General features: G+C 41.7%; 1 protein-coding gene across 1 annotated transcript in view; it reads left to right on the top strand.

The window, feature by feature from the left end:
* The first annotated feature begins 1,053 nt into the window (after positions 1-1,053).
* The window catches only part of pitx2 (paired-like homeodomain 2), a 64,978-nt gene continuing 49,840 nt past the window's right edge, over positions 1,054-16,191 (top strand). Inside the window, exon 1 of the mRNA XM_078953465.1 lies at positions 1,054-1,071. The gene's annotated coding sequence lies outside the window, so the exon portion shown is untranslated. The remainder of the gene's footprint in view (positions 1,072-16,191) is intronic.

A 16,191-nucleotide genomic window follows, 5' to 3' on the forward strand; every position in this document is an offset into this window, starting at 1 on the left:
ACCCAAGTTTGGAGGAGCAGCCTCTCAGCTCATTGATCTCCTCAGCAGCGTAATTACAGGGCAGCCAGATGGATCTTCCAGTGGACCAAAGCAGAAGGTTCTCGCTGATGAAGCTTCAGAACCAAGCTCGCGTCTGCCAAATGCAGACGTTAAATTAAAAGCTGTTTCCACAAACCTCAGCGAGGGATGAATTTGTTCGGCAGCATGCTTTTCAGAGAAAGTCTCATGCAGACGTGTCAACGCAAAACGGCGGTCTGCTGGGGCCTAACTGTGCACGGAGGTGAGCACATGCCTTCTGCTTCCTCTGCTTTTTGCACTTTTGCTTGCCGTTTGCTTTTACCTTTACTTAGAGCCTCCTCTTTCACTCTCAATAAATGCACATTTACCAGCTCAAATGTGCACGAGTGGAACTCCAGTATAAGCATGGATTCCTTGTGTTCAGATTTATAGTTGATTTTTGTCTGTAGAAATCCTGTAAAGATCTTACATTTTGAAATGATGGCACAGATTTCCCCTTTTGTAATAAAACAAGACCAAAAAACAAATCCACCCAAATTAAGTTTCTTGCCCCGGAACTCACCCGTGCCTCAACCTTCTGAATTTCATAAATCTTTTCCTCTTCAGGGCTGTCTTCAGAAAGGAGAGTGGGTATTTTAGGGAGAAGCAGAACTGAAATACTGTGAATATGCTGGTGGTTATGCTACAAAAACATCCAGCCATAAATCAGAAATTTCAAAGGCGGCAGAACCGAGGCCAGATATTTAGGGGAATAATATATCACAAATCTCCTATTGAGAAAATTACAGACAAGCGTTCTCACTGCAGGGATGAGCAGGAGACTCGACGGGGACTCGGACCCGCTCGTACATGAGCAGATCTGCAACGGCAGATCGACAAAAGAACAGCCAGAAACATGCTTGTGGCTCTGGCTGAAATCTAGATCGGAGCTTTAAAATTTACAACAGCATGCAGAGCTGGAGATGAGACATGGTTTAAATTATAGAAGAAGAAAAGGCTTTTTTTCCTTCTGTTCTGTCTTTGCATTAGAATTTGGAAACTACCGTCTGTAAGGTAAGGTTTCCTTTGATTTGTTCTCCTCTCGTGCTTCTTGTTTTCTGGTCGCTCTGTTGCCGTGTTTGCTGCTTAGAGGTGCACATTTTAGTTATTGAGCTCTGGAGTTTTGTACAGCCTAGGTAGAGATTAAAACAAATTCTGATAAGGACTGGAAGTTGACTCTGAGCATTAAGGAGGATTAATTCTCAGCTCTGTGTGGCGAGGGCCTGCTGTGTTTGCGCAGTGTTGCAGAGCCGCATTAATCAGAAATTAGTATAAAAGATCAGCTGCGGCCACCGGGGCGAGCCTTGGCAGGGCTTAGGCCGTAATCAACTCTCACTTTGGGACAAAGAGCGCCCGGAAGGGCAGCGAGAGGCTCGGGGTGAGCGGACGAGGAGGGGGAGGAATTTGGTGAGCACATGGTTTAATTTAGGTGAGATCTTCTGCAGTGAGAGCCGTCTGATGCTGTTCTGCGTTTGTTTTAGTTCCAGCAGCAGAGGACATCAGTGTTTACGCTTCAGCACTTAAAAGGCCGATCTTCCTCTTTCCTCTCTGAAATCGCAGACGAGTATTTGATGTCAGCAGAGTTTACATTTCAGCGCAGCACATATTAGCTCTGTCACATCATTATAATGTGTGCTGAAGGATTATAACAATAAATAGCAGGAGGCTCCTGAGCGTATAGGACAACATCTCCTGTTCCAACACAAACTGGGGGGGGGGGCTGGTCTGAGGATGCAGGAAGTGACTCGGCTCTGGCCGTCTTCGACACAAAGTGAAACTGTTTCACATCGAACGCAAGCAACGGTAAATTTTTAACAGCCTCTAGAAAAAAATGGTCAACATTCGTGTGAAATCTGAAAAACTGTCTGACGGTAAAAACCGCGTCCTCCTCCCAACCACTTCCTCTGGGATGTCTTCTGTAGCATCGGAGCCGCCACCATGTTCTGTAATAAAACACTGTTTCTTTAAACGTCAGGCCAGCTGACCTGACGTTCTACTTTTACAAGCTGAGTGTAAAACTGCAGCAGCTTTTAACCAAAAAATGAAACAGTTTTCCAAAATTACTGCAGCTCACCAGCATCTCAATAAAAATGTTAAAACCCATTTATTTAATTTTATTTACCGGTAGTGTTAGCTATTCACAAAAGGAAATACGACCTAGAAAAACCAAAGAACATTTCCCTTGACTTTTAAAAAACAGCAGAATCAGCTGCCCAATCAGAAAAAAACTGTTGATGTTTTCAGGCTGTATTCAGGTCTGTCCTCCTGTGATCCCTCTCACCCAACGATAAAGCCTGACTGCAGATCCCAACTCGCAGACATCCCATAACCATGGCTGCAGTATTAAATTTAAAACCTCCTTGTGTGTCGTCACTACTGTGTAAAGAGAAATACTTTTTTGCTGCATCTCTTATGCTACGTGCACACCGTGCATGTGATGAGGACCACTATACCCTGTTCACACTGGACTGCTGCTATCCGATACCAGCGGATGTTCTCACAGCTGGAAGAGGCTAGGTGCGAAATGTCAAGTTTACACCAAGAAGGTCGCTGTTCGACTTTCAACACATGACATCGATGTACTTACGCTAGTTTCGAAATGTACATGTCTTTTGGGGGTGTTTCCAGTGGGGGGGTATGGGCCAGGGTGCCTCCCCCCAAGCTGGGACCCTGAAACGTGGTTTCACGTTAGTGAAAGCCATATGTCCAAGTGTTCTTGAATGCACCACTGAGGTACTAGAACTAGTTCACAGAGTGAGTAGTATGTTTTTTTTAAGTGACGTAAAGTCAAAGAAAAAAAAATGTAATGAAACAAGTAAACTAACATTTCTTTGTTAATGGAGAGTTTATGGTGTGTGGGTATAATACACCAGATCTCCAGCGCCACATGGTCGCAACAACCAACTCTTCATGAGGAACCCCAGCTACACAGCCCAGCGGTAACTGAAGACATTAGCTCAAGGGGGTGGGCAGTCTTCTTCTTGTGCCAGCAGGAAAACAGAGAACCCCTAAACTTCGGTCATCCTCTGCTCCTAAGATTAGACAGTTTTGTTTAAGGCCTTTGTGTTCGTAACAGTTTGCTTGAAAGCCACAGTCTTCCCCATGATTTCCAGAACAGAGAAAAATCTCCCTTCACTGCGAGTCCGGGTGGAAATTTGTTTCTTCTCAATGAGGAGAAAGTGTCAGCTGCTGAGACTGAGATTCTGCTTTCACATGCAAACGTTTGAAGAATTCCCTGGAAATGTGTTTCTTTTCCAGTTTATTGCAAAAGAAAACTTTACGCATGGTGTTTTAGTTACAGATTTGTTGTCCTGCAGACTCAACATTCTGCACCAGTTTTGTCAGTTTTAAGAGGCTGCATTTCCTTTTGTCATTTATTTTTCCAGCTTTTCTTCCTTTTTAAACTTTCCAGTCCGTTTGAGGTCCTGCTCTTTCTCTCGTCTCCCTCCCTGCTGTTGGGGCGCTTGCTGTCTTTGTAACCCTCACCCACCCCGCTCAGTGCAGACATAAATGACACCATCCATGCTGACAAATCAAACCGAATCTAACCCTAACCGGAGAAAAGAAAAAGGGAGATAGAAAAACAATCAGAGGCTGCCCCCATCATTCATGTCAAAGAGCTGGCTTTCAAAGGTGTTTCCTTTGAAAGTGACCCATCAGTAAGAAAAAAAAGGCTTACATAAAAGCCAATATTTAGAATCACACAAACCATTTGTGATTGCTTTCATATGCTAAAAGATAAAGCCCTGAGTGGTAATAAATTAAGAGCCTTGAACATGTTTTAGCTCTGAGCTCTGTCTAACAGGGACTCTTATCTCAGCTGTTGATCCTGTTCCTTAATATAAGAACAAATATTTGTTGGATCAACCGGTGGTTGTTGGACACCACTTATTACTTACTATGAAGATAGTTTGGCGATCTGTTATCGGGGTTCATTTAGCAGTAAAATAAGGTATGGTACTGTATTTACAGCCACAATTTCCCTGCAATCCCTGCAATCCTTAATGACGATTTCCAAATGTAATGAAAATATCAGAACAGTAATATGACACTAACAAAGCAGAACAGGGTGTAAGCATGAAAAGGCTTAGCCATCTACTGTCTGGAATACCACCAGCAGCGATGTCGGGAATCTTATAGTAAAGGTAATTAGTTATAGTTACTGGTTACATTGCCCCAAAAGTAATGAGTTATTGACTGGGTTACTGCAGCCTAAAAGTAGTTAGTTACTCAGCAAATTAACTCCAGTTTTAAATTTGTGTTAAAAAACAACAATCATTTTATATATATTCCCTCAGCTGCCAAAAACATAACAGATAACTTATTTGTAATTGTTTTATAGAAGTGACACTTCTAGTTTGATGATATGCTTCTAAAAATGAGATGATGCCGTTTAATTATAATAGAGAGGAGAGAGAGGATATTTAATTACCAGAATTATCACACAAAAACACTGCAACAAGTAATATATACGTATAAAATAATCATCACATGAACAAAAAAAAAACTAAGCAAAAATTAATGCAAAGGTTTCAAGTATTAACACATTTAAGTTATTCTAATTTCAGTATAAATAAACAAAATAGTTTGAATCACGGTAACAGAGAGAAAAAATGTAAATGCAAAACCATCAACAAGAATAATTAGCAACAATAAAGTAACAATATATCTCTGCTGCACTACAGTAATTCAATCTTCTATTCCACCTTAACTTGAACTTCAACATTCAGTCATTCAGAATTATCACACTACAAAACTGCAACAAGAAAAATATAAATACAAATTATATGAATTTTGCACATAGACAAAAACAAGCTTTCCATAAAAATAAAAATTAGGGTTTCTAGTATCAACATATTTCAAGTATCCTATAAAATGATGAATTTAGCTGCATATTAATTTTTGTGTTCTCATCATCAATATATTTTGTGAAGGTTATATGGCACGGATCTCAGCTTTTCTGAGATCTTTGAAAAACTCTGACTCAACAGTGGACAGCAGGAGCATGTATTCCACAACCTACTTTGCAATAATTATGTTCAGTTCTGTGTGAGTTACTCCTTTTGGGGCTGTAAGATCCAGTTTGGCTTCTATTATTGATTGGTGTTGCTACACCACTTTGTAGCTCAGGTGGCTTGTGAGAAAAATACAAGTTTTGGGGTCGCTAATGTCTTTGTACCTGTCAGGGATAAAACATGAATTTGACGTAAATATTTGTTCCTTTTGATTTAATTAAACTAAGTTAGTGCAGATGTTTCTAGTCTGAAATTCAATAACCTGGGAAGTGATGCGCTACAATTCTTACCAAGTAACTACAACTGCATTGTAGCCAGGATAAATGTAACTAGTTTAATTGCTCCGTGGTGCAAAGGAGCGCTCATTAGCCCAATTAGTCCATTGTGGCACATATTGAAATTAGCTGATGTGAATATGTATGCATTACAACAATAGATTAAATAAGATGCAACAAGGTACAGCACCACATACAGTATATTTACCAATAGTAGTGCCAACGATAATTCAAAAACTTCCTTGGACGGCTCAATATTTATAAGAGATCGTTGCGTAAAAGAGATTGGAAATCACTGTGTATTTGTCAACTCTTTCTAAACCCATCGTTCATTGGAAATGAGACTTATGCAATCACTACTTATGCAGTTTTTTAGTGAAGTCTTTAGCTGCCTTGCTAACTTGGTTACTTTATTGCTATTTATTTTCTTACTTTCTTATTGCTCTTGATGACTTATTTTCTAAAAAGTGCCAAGGAGCTTTCCCAGCAGCTGTTCTAAAATGGAGCAAGATCTACAGCACATTGCAAGAAACACGCTAATGAATTCTGCATCTGCAATGTCACATCAGATCCTGCTTCGGACAGGTCAGAACATCAGTCTTCCGTGAAGTGTTTATGGTTAGACACCCATATGTCAATGCTGCCAACACTGTCTCGCCACATTTAGCGACCTTCCAGACCCACTTTATGACTTATTTTGTCAAAAGCGACAAATATGGTGACTTTTCCTGGTGTCACTGTAGAATTGTGGTTCTGAATCAGCTGTTTGTGAACAAATTTTTATGGTTTGCCATTTCTCTTCCCACAAGACAGTAGTGATCGTAAGGCTCCGCTCACCTCAAACAGACAGACACCTTCACAGACAGTGTGACAGTCGACACCACCCACAGTTGAAGTACAGTGGAGGGAGATCTACACCCCATCCCGTCAAAAGTGCCAATGAGTCATGGACACACAATGTCACAGCGGATCCTGCCTAGTTTTACACTGTGGGAATTTAGAATTTAGTTAAAGTTTCCTGCTTCTCATACATCCTAAATAAATGACTGCACTTGACTTGAATAGTAAAAATCCTTAATCTGAAGTACACTACTTATAAGTCAAAGATATAGTCATTTACATGAGGGCTTTTCCTATTTGGGCTGACTATTAATGAAATATGTTAAAGTTCCCTTTGATATTACTAATAATAACTGAAAGAGACATCGTTTTCATTATTTTGGCATTTATGATCCCCAAAATTAAGACAACAATAAAGATAGCCCCAAATAACAAAAATTGACCAAGTCAGTAGCAGGTGTTTCCACCATTAGCTGCAATGACAGCTTCACAGTGACATTTCAGGCTCCTCACTAACTAATGATGTTGTTCTGAGGCATGTCACTCTTCCACAAGTCCTACATGCAGTTCTGCCAGGTCACTTATGGGTGGGGTATGAACATCCAGTCTCTTCTTCAGCTGGTCCCAGACGTACACAATAGGGTTTATGTCAACATGGCTGACGACAGTCCTTTCTGTGGAAGGTGGCCCGACACTCATTAGTGAACAGGACAGAACAGACCATTGCTGCATTGTCCAGGTCACATGTTCTTGTTACCATAGCAAACGGCGGGGCTTTTGATGAGTTAGTATTAGTGAGGGGCATTCTTGTGACTGTTAACTGTTACTTTAGCGTCGTAATTAGCAGATCCTAACGGGTTAAGGAGATGACTTTGAGTTGCCATCCAGATCAGCTGGATATGGAAGCTTATAGAGGACCATTCCTGGACTGGAGAATGACAGACCAGATCCAGATAGCCCTGTGAGCCATTCAGGAAGCTCAGACAACCTTTGGTGACGTGGGAGATGAAGACGAAGAGTTTGTGACTGGGTGTGGACAACGGACGTGGTTCAAAATAGAGTCAAGGCGTGCAACTCCGGGAAGGTAGGACAGCGAGAAGATAGTTGAGTTTGTTGGGATTCATACTCAAGTGCACAAGGTACCTTGTTTATATTTTATTTGCTGTTCCAGAGAAGCGGCTTTGGAGTTTTTGATCTCTATGAAAACAAGCAGCGTTTCAGGCCTGCAACGTAGGGTTTGATAAGGGTTTGCACTCTTTAGTGTAAGTAAGAACTCTTTTACTGAGTTAAACTGAGACTGAAAATGTTGACTACACTGTGAGTGTGTGATCTTTAGTTGTGCAGCAAGAATCTGTATTTTGTTTTATTTTGTAATAATCAACGTATTATTATTTCTTTATTTTATGTCCCTTTATTCTTCATTAAAGGAGGGTTAATGTTCACATTATAACTTGTGTTGGGACTTGATTGATTATTTTGTTTTCATACTCATAGTAGAGTACATGCTTACTTATTAATATAGTAACATCAATCCAAAAAATTATTACTTAACCTTTAAGCAAACCTGATAAGAGAATAAGAACATAGAGCCCACTCATTTACTACATAAGTACAGAAGGGCTACACTCCAAATAATGGTTTTTATGCCACTGGAACACTTCTATACAGTACATTTCCATGAGTTAAACTCCTTCTCATCTATTTTTAAAGTATTCCCAGTGGTCTTTTAATTATGGTTATGCCATTTTTTAGTTTCTGCAGAGTGCCAGGAGTTCATTTAAAATCTGCCTCTGAGTTGTGTGTTGTTGGTCTGTTGGTGTGAAGTAAGCCTGCCCCATTTCACATCATCCCTTTGTTTGGGCGGTCGACCTCTGATTGGACGACTGCAGGTTAGATTCCTGCCTTGCCCGCCCGTATGTGAAAGTGTCTTTGGGCAAGACACTGAACCCCACTGAACCTTGCCTCTGGTGGAAGAATGGTGGCGGTGTTAGGCAGTGGAGCCCCCATTAGTGTGTGAATGTGTGTGTGAATGGGTGTGTGTGTGAATGTGTGTGTGAATGGGTATGTGTGTGAATGGGTGTGTGTGTGAATGTGTGAGTGAATGGGTATGTGTGTGAATGGGTGTGTGAATGGGTGAATAGGACTGTGACTGTAAAGTGCTTTGGGCCTTCGAGGAAGGTAGAACAGCGTTAAAAAAATATGCGAATTACCATTTTTGTTCGCTAATTAGTTCAATAAGGTAAATTAATCTTCACCTTACACTTCACTGCCTATACTGTTGCATTCATTTGGTGATTTGTTTGTCCTTTGTGTTTACAATTTAGTAGTAATGGAAAATAATCTGATGTTTTTAGGCAGTTAACAGTCAGCTCTTTACAAGAAGAGTCTGCGCTGCCAGCACCACCCCTAGGCCAACTCACACACCCACTTTCTCCACAGAGCTTGGGGTGCTCCGCAAAACGCTTTCATGTTATACGCTCGATACGTATGCATAGCCATCCTTTTTTGGGGACAAAACGCAAACAGGCTGGCTCTAGGTTGAACTCATTAAATGGGCAGTACCCATAAAGAAGAAAAGCTGGTGCCTCAGAAATCCAGTCGTCTCACTTCCGTGTAGGAAAATAAACTGTGGAAGTAATTATTTCATGGAAAAATGTGTTCTTTAGCGTGCCAAAGGTAATAGATTATTATATACTATCTTACCAAAAGTATTGGCTCACACATCCAAATGATCAGAACCAGGGGTCCTAATCACTTGGCCTGGCCACAGGTGTATAAAATGAAGCCCTCAGGCATGCAGACTGTTTTTACAAACGTTTGTGAAAAAATGGGCCGCTCTCAGGAGCTCAGTGAACTCCAGCATGGAACTATCATAGGACGCCACCTGTGCAACAAATCCAGCCGTAAAATGTACTCGCTCCTAAATATTCCAGAGTCAACTGTCAGCTGTATCAGAATAAAGGAGAAGAGTTTGGGAACAGCAACTCAGCCACCAAATGGTAGACCACGTAAACTGACGAAGAGGGGTCAGCAGATGCTGAAGCACATAGTGCAAAAAGGTCGCCGACCTTTTCCACAGTCAGTTGCTACAGAGCTCCAAACGTCATGTGACCTTCAGATCAGCCCAAGTACAGTGTGTAGAGAGTTTCATGGAATGGGTTTCCATGGCCGAGCAGCTGCATCACCAACTGCAATGCAAAGCATCGGATGCAGTGGTGTAAAGCACGCCGTCAGTTGACTCTTCTGTCAAATTTTAGAACCCTTTGTGGCCAACAAGTTGAAAAATTTGGTCACTCCTAAAATTGGCGCTGTAACCCTTGTGCTATCCTAGGCACTTTAACATTGGTAGTTGGGTCATCTAGATCCAACAAGCGCTGAACCCTTTTTCTTCAATGATTTGTGATCTTCACTGGTGTCCATGGATTACATGAAATCCTCTCCACCTTTATCCACCTTTGTCATGGTAGGGAGAACACGTCAATGTAAGGGTGGGGTCATCTAAGATAGCACAATGGTTAAGAGAGACTACGGGTTGTCATGGTTTGCTTCAATGTAACAGGTGATGGGTAATTGAGGATTATTCACAATAAGTTATGAAATCGTATTAACAGACACAAAATCTAGACAACAGCCCTAGATGAACATTTCAGGATTCAATTAAATTAAATTATGGGCAGTAATATTAAAACAGTATGTGGTATTCTGTAAGCATTTAACAAAAAAAAAAAGAACCACAGATGTCTAATAAACTTTCTTGCCAAATGATACCACCAGCACTGGCCAGCACCAGTCCCAGGTTTTAACAAAAGTTCCTATTGGCCTAACAAGTCAAGGAAATGCAGTAAGATTGATTCTTGTCCAATTTCATGTTGTAAAGTATTTACAACATGAAATTGGACAAGAATCAATAAAGTACTCCAACGTTTGTTTAAAATATTAAAAAGAGATCAGCGCTTAAAGGAAATCTGTTACACTAGACCGTGACCAGGTCTGTTTGTTGCAACACTTTCAAACCTATCGTTCATTGGAAACTGAAAAAGCAAGGTCAATGAGAGACTTCAAAACGAGATTGGCCACTATTAATAACATACATATCAGACCTATGGGTATGCTCTACAAGGCTGATTTTTGGTGATAACGAATCATGAAATGGTGTTTTAAATTTAAAAAATCAAATTGTGTTGTTAGTAGTCATGCTCAAATGGCAATATGGTAATTGATAGAGTTACTGTCAGTGAGAGTTAGGTCTGGAAAGAGGCAGAGGATGGAGGTAGAGGTAGTTTGGAGAGAGTTTTCAAGTTTTAGGAGAAACTGTTTTCTTTTTTTTTGCAACATGGGGTTGTGCATTATCATGCAGCACCATGAGGAGACATTCTTGGATGAATGGCACAACAGTGGTACATAAGATCTCAACGGGATCTTTGTGCATTCAGAGTTTCATCCATAAAATCTACCTGTGTTCTACATCCATAACATATGCCTGCCCATACCATAACTGCACCGCCACCTTGGGCACTGGCAGTTCACCATGGGCCACTCGCCTGATGGACTGCATGAGATGAATGGTGAACTCACCAGATACAGTAATCAGCGTCTTGATGTGGCACACCTGTGAGGTGGGATGGATTATATCAGCAAAGGAGAAGTGCTCACCATCACAGATTTCAACAGATTTGATAACAATATTAGAGTAAAATTGTTATTTTGTGCTTGTGGAAAATGTTTCAGAGGTTTGCGTTCATTTAATGACGAATGGGAGCAGAAACAAAAGTGTTGCAACTATATTTTTATTCAGTGTAGATTCAGTGCCTGTTGTTTAATTGAGTTCAGGTTTTGTTTTGTTTGTACAGAAACCGGGGTTCCGTGAAACCCACGAAAACATGATCTCAGAAAATCACTTCTTTATTTCATTTCTGCCAAATATCAAAATTTCATTTTGAGATTGGTGGCTTGTGGTGGCATTCCTTGTGACAGCCATCCTCTCACAAAGGAATCATGTTTACTCACAATGTCCCCCTTTTCCTGTGTTTTCTGATGACATTAGTATGAATTTCTGATTTTGAATGCACATTAAAATTTCTTGGAGTAGCTTTCTTCCAGTTGGAGTAGCCATTTTGTGTTGTGAACATGATGCTTTTTGAAGCACCAAAATGTCTGCTTGCAAAGCAGTCCACTACACCTTCACTATGGATACTATGGAGTATTCAAACCAGAGCCAGACACTGTGCTTCCATGTGTAAGGTTCTTTTTGCTGCTCCATGCACTCATTTGGGCGAAACTCAGAATTAATCGGATCCAACATACAAATTTTACTGTCAATGCATAGGATTTGTGGCATTTAGTAAGACTTTTTTTTTCCAAATATAAGAGTTTTCTCTTGCCATAGCATGGAAAAAGCGCAGATTCTGGCTAAGGGTGGTGATGGCCCAGATGGGCCGGCACCTTGTGGGGATGTACACGACAGGGGTGAGGCAAAGAATTTGGGGGGCTCAATATTTCATAAAAAAATGTTTCTTTCATTATTTTTGTAATGCTTGAAGAAGCATGTATTGATCATGTCTTGATCTTTGTAAATACGGATTCTATCATTGACTGAAAAATTGGGGGTGGGGAAAAGCTTTTTGCTGAAGCCCCCCCACCCCCGTAGCTCCGCCCCTGGTTCTGCTGATGTTTGAAGATGTCTTCATCGCCCTGAGTTTTAGCTGAATGGTACTTCCCTACAGCGTTTACGTGGCCGGTCACAACCGTCCCACCACTGGATTACTTTCCTTTCATGTCATCCCACAGCTGAAGCAGTTTCCACAGAGAATGAACGCATTCGTTGCTTGGCTGTGAAATATATGCATCATAATCTGACACATCTGGTTTTCACTTCTATAACTCATCTTCAACTCTGACTTGTGTAAATCCTTCAATACTGCTGCCTGCTTCTGCACTGATGCTCAACTTCTCAGCTTCTAATTTGCTTCGTGTTTGCAGCGAGTATGACACACAAAGGTTTGCAGCTGACTGCTGCAGGGATTAACATGGATTATATTTGAGTGGCGTTCTCACATTTATCTTCTGCTGTTCCACAGCAGACTTCTGTATGTTTAAGCGGCTCATTTGAGATGACATGATGTATTCACTGAAGCAGCGATGTCCACCCTGGAAGAAAGAAGAGCAAACGAAAAAGGCCTTATCTGAATGAACCTCACCTCCCAGTTGGAATGCATCTAGGGCTGACATTTTTGCGTGTTTTACTTTTTTAGAAAATTTAACTTCATTGTAGCAAAAATTTCTATTTTTCATTCTTTTTAATTTAATAACATTAGTACTGGGTTTAAAATAAACGATTATTTGATATTACTTGATCTTTCCTCACATGAGGCAATATTTAATCCCTGTTTATTAGTTTTGCTTGAAAACAGTTTCAGGTAAAAAAATAAATAAATAAAAGCAGCTCTTGGTTTCTCATGTCATTTGTAAAATCTCCAACTTCGTGCAGTTTTTAAATAGAAATGTGAAAAAATAAATATTACAATAATTGTAATAGCTAAAATAATTTATTTTATCTTTTAGTTTTTATTTCAACTCAGTGAAAGTTCATAACTTAGGTGCTTACATTTACACACAAATGACTTAACATGCTAACGATTTCATATCAGCTTTGTTAAACGTTCAGCCAATCATTTTCTAACTCTTATAAAGCTGGATAATTGTACTATTAGCAGTTTAAAAACTTAATAATAATAAAAATAAAAAAACATGGGTATTTGCTGCTACAATAGCCTAGTGTAGACTATTAACCACAGAAGTATTTGTAAATTAAGTTTGTTCATTGCTGAGATCACAAGAAGACAACTAAGAAGGATTTCACCTTGGCGAATGTTATTAACCCAGAAAAAATGTGCACCAGAAATCCTTCAACTCCCATGATTTTTTTCCAGAGCTGAGAGTAAATGTACAAAGGAAAACTTCATGCCTGCAATTAATTCACAGCTATCGGGTAAGATGGGGGGGGTGTAAAGCACACGCCATGCTCATAGGCGCTGGCACTGCTCACCATCTCAGAAATCACTCAAGCGCTCTAAAAATCACCAGTGAAATCGGCTAAGCTACACACCCAAAATACATTCTCAGCTCATCAAATTTGATTCTAAACGTATTAAAAAAGAAACAGGTTTTTAAGAGCCTTTTGTCTTTAAGAAAATGTCTTTTTTTCTCTTGTTTATTTTTGTTTCACAAAAGATTTTTCAAAAAGAAAAGGGAAATTGTATTTTGTGTTTTTATTTGTCCAGCTCTGAAGTGGGTCATAAGAATCCCCCCCCCCCCCCCCCCCCCTGCAGTTTTCTGTCTGCACCTCCATTTTTAAGTGTTGTGGTCATCCGTAATCCGCTGTGGGCTCAGCAGGCCGTCCTGCCAAGACTGATGTGAAGAATCAAAAACCTGCATCTGTTTTTGTTGGAGTTCCTGCATTTTGGCTGCATCTCACTTGCTCTGTTGTCACCACTAACAGCCGTACAGGAAAACCTTTACTACTAACGCGACCTTGGTTCTGGACACTGGACTCTACAGCGATCAGAAGGCCGTGAGCTGTGGATCCAGCGCCGATGCGTCGCAGCAGATGGGCACTTCTGCTGCCATGTGCTTTTAGGTAATATCAGCCAGCCACAAAACGGGGGAAAAATCCCAGACCACAGCACATTTCTGAGGTTTTTAAGTCGTAGGAAAATACTCATAGGCGTGGTGAGTAAATACACAGAAATGTCTGAGCCCGCAGCCCACGCCAAGTTACAGAGAGCTGACATTAAAGCCAATGTTACGTCTGATCACTGCCACACGCGCAGCCAGAAGGCTGTGGTACACGTTTTCTGCGTTCTTGTGCTGTATTTGAGTCCATTAACACGTCTGCATGCACAGTTTAAGGGGGGGGGTAAACGAGTGTAGAAGCTGCTCCCTGACAGCCGGCAGAAACTCTGCAAGAGGGGAAATTTGTCTGGCGAGAATCACCCCGATGGGATAGAGAGCGCGGGGGTCAAAAGCCTTTAAGTTGAGGCGCGCAGACACTCCTATGAGTTTGTGATGAAAACCATGTGATCCATCATCACAGGCACGTTGGTCTGTTAGGGAACTGCGGGCGTGACTGCAGCTCCCGCAGGGACTCGTGTGATTGCAGTTAAGCTGACAGTAACGGAGAACCCAAACTGTCTGACAGGATGGATGCAGGGAAACCCGAGAGGAGTACCCATTAAATAATCAAAGTACAGTAGATCAGCTTTCTCTCCAAAATCCTTTGAAGCTTTGCAACATGAAGCATTTCAAATCCAAAGTGGGCAGTTGTAGACTTTGTTGATCCATACAGGAGTTGAAGTGCATGGCTCTGCAGAGAGTGAAGGTCCAGCTGATGATTCCCGTTAGTGTCTTTTTTGAGGTAATCACCCGTGACACGTTTTCCTTGAATCTTCTCGAATCAAACTGTTAACGTCTCAAACAAGTGCTGCCCCCGAGCCAGCGTGGGGGCAGCTAGGTAGCAGCATCCCTCTTTAATCAGAGCGGAGTCTGGCTCTGATTACCATGGGAGCTACCGCCTGAGAAAAATGCTGCTGGTCTAAAACAAATGTTATTGTTTGTCACAGGAAACCAATCTGATTACTGTTCCTCCTCTCATGTGCACGCTCCACGCCGCTCACCAGTCCGTGTTTACGCATGTGGTTTTCATTCGGCGGTTTTCAGGGATGGAAGCGGACACCTCGCATTTTCATCTTTATTGTGTCACACTCTGAGGAGGGGGCAACGGGGGCTGTTTGCAGAAAGTGTTTGGCAGTTTTGGAAGGCAGTCTGTTCATGTGGAAGTGCTGCCCGGGCTGCTCGGCTGCAGCAGATGTGGATCGAGGAGATGGAGGCGCTCAGCTCCTCTGATAGTTGTGACGTCTGTGTTTTCTCAGCCTGACAGCCAACGTGAGTGTGAGGCCGGTTCCCTGCAGGGGGAACTGGCTGTCTGGCTGCTCGTCTGTGTTCCAGTCTGACTGCAGGAGCTCAGAGAAACGGAGCGGAGAGCAGAACCATGTGGACAGCAACACCAAAGGCGACAGCCACCGTAGAGCCCGCCATCTTTTCTGCTTTGATCTTCACTTAAACTTTTTTTACTCCTCTGCCTCACAGCTGCCATAGACCCCCCCCCCCAAAAAAAAAGTGATATGTAAATGTTGTGAAATGAGCCAATTAGGAAATTTATCTTGCTTGGAGGGCTGGTAATAGTTTAATTCCAAAAACATGCTTTCTGCCTCGGCGGTAATGCGTCACACGTGTGGCTGCGGCTTTCTGGAGGGGTAGGGGGGTTAAACGTGCTTGGTGGCAAACATTTGTTTATGTTTTCCTCTTGGTGAATCATTTCAAAGACCAGTGTGTGTCCCACGCCGGGCCCCGCACCTCCACCCGATTGGAAACACATTGCAGAGAGTTCAGTTTGGTAAACCGTCAAATCAAAGAGAGAGGCGTGCACGAGAACCGTGTTTCCCGCCGTGCACATCATGCAACAAAAAGACCAACGCATGTTCCATTCTCTGAAGGAAAAGAAAAACAGGCGTTTAATCTGAATACACTATGACTTTGGCTTCGCTGAAATCCACTCCTCCTCTAACCTCCACCCGTCCTGATATGTAGATCGTTTGTTTCAGCCCCCCTCACCCCCACTGCAGGAAAAAGTGACGCCTGTGAGGTTGTGGGTTCAAGTGTGATCTCTGCTCATGTCTTGATGCTCCTCTAGGAGTCCACACATCTCTTCGTTTGCTCTGTCGTCTCATAGCTGAAGCACAGCGGCCTCCAAGCCAGAGAATCGACTGCTAATAAAACCGCATAAACATGACTAAAGCAAAGGTGGGGGAGAATTGAAACATGGATGGAATAGTCATCACGTACTGTGGCCATCAGCCACAGTTTAAAGAGCACAGTGTGTATATTCATGGAAATTGGCTAAAAACAGCGGAAATTAATTAAATAATTGACATTGTTTCCAACCAAAG

The sequence above is a fragment of the Oryzias latipes genome, chromosome 10 (assembly GCF_053564925.1).
Source record: "Oryzias latipes strain Hd-rR chromosome 10, Olatipes_Hd-rR_3.1".
Classification (NCBI taxonomy): domain Eukaryota; kingdom Metazoa; phylum Chordata; class Actinopteri; order Beloniformes; family Adrianichthyidae; genus Oryzias; species Oryzias latipes.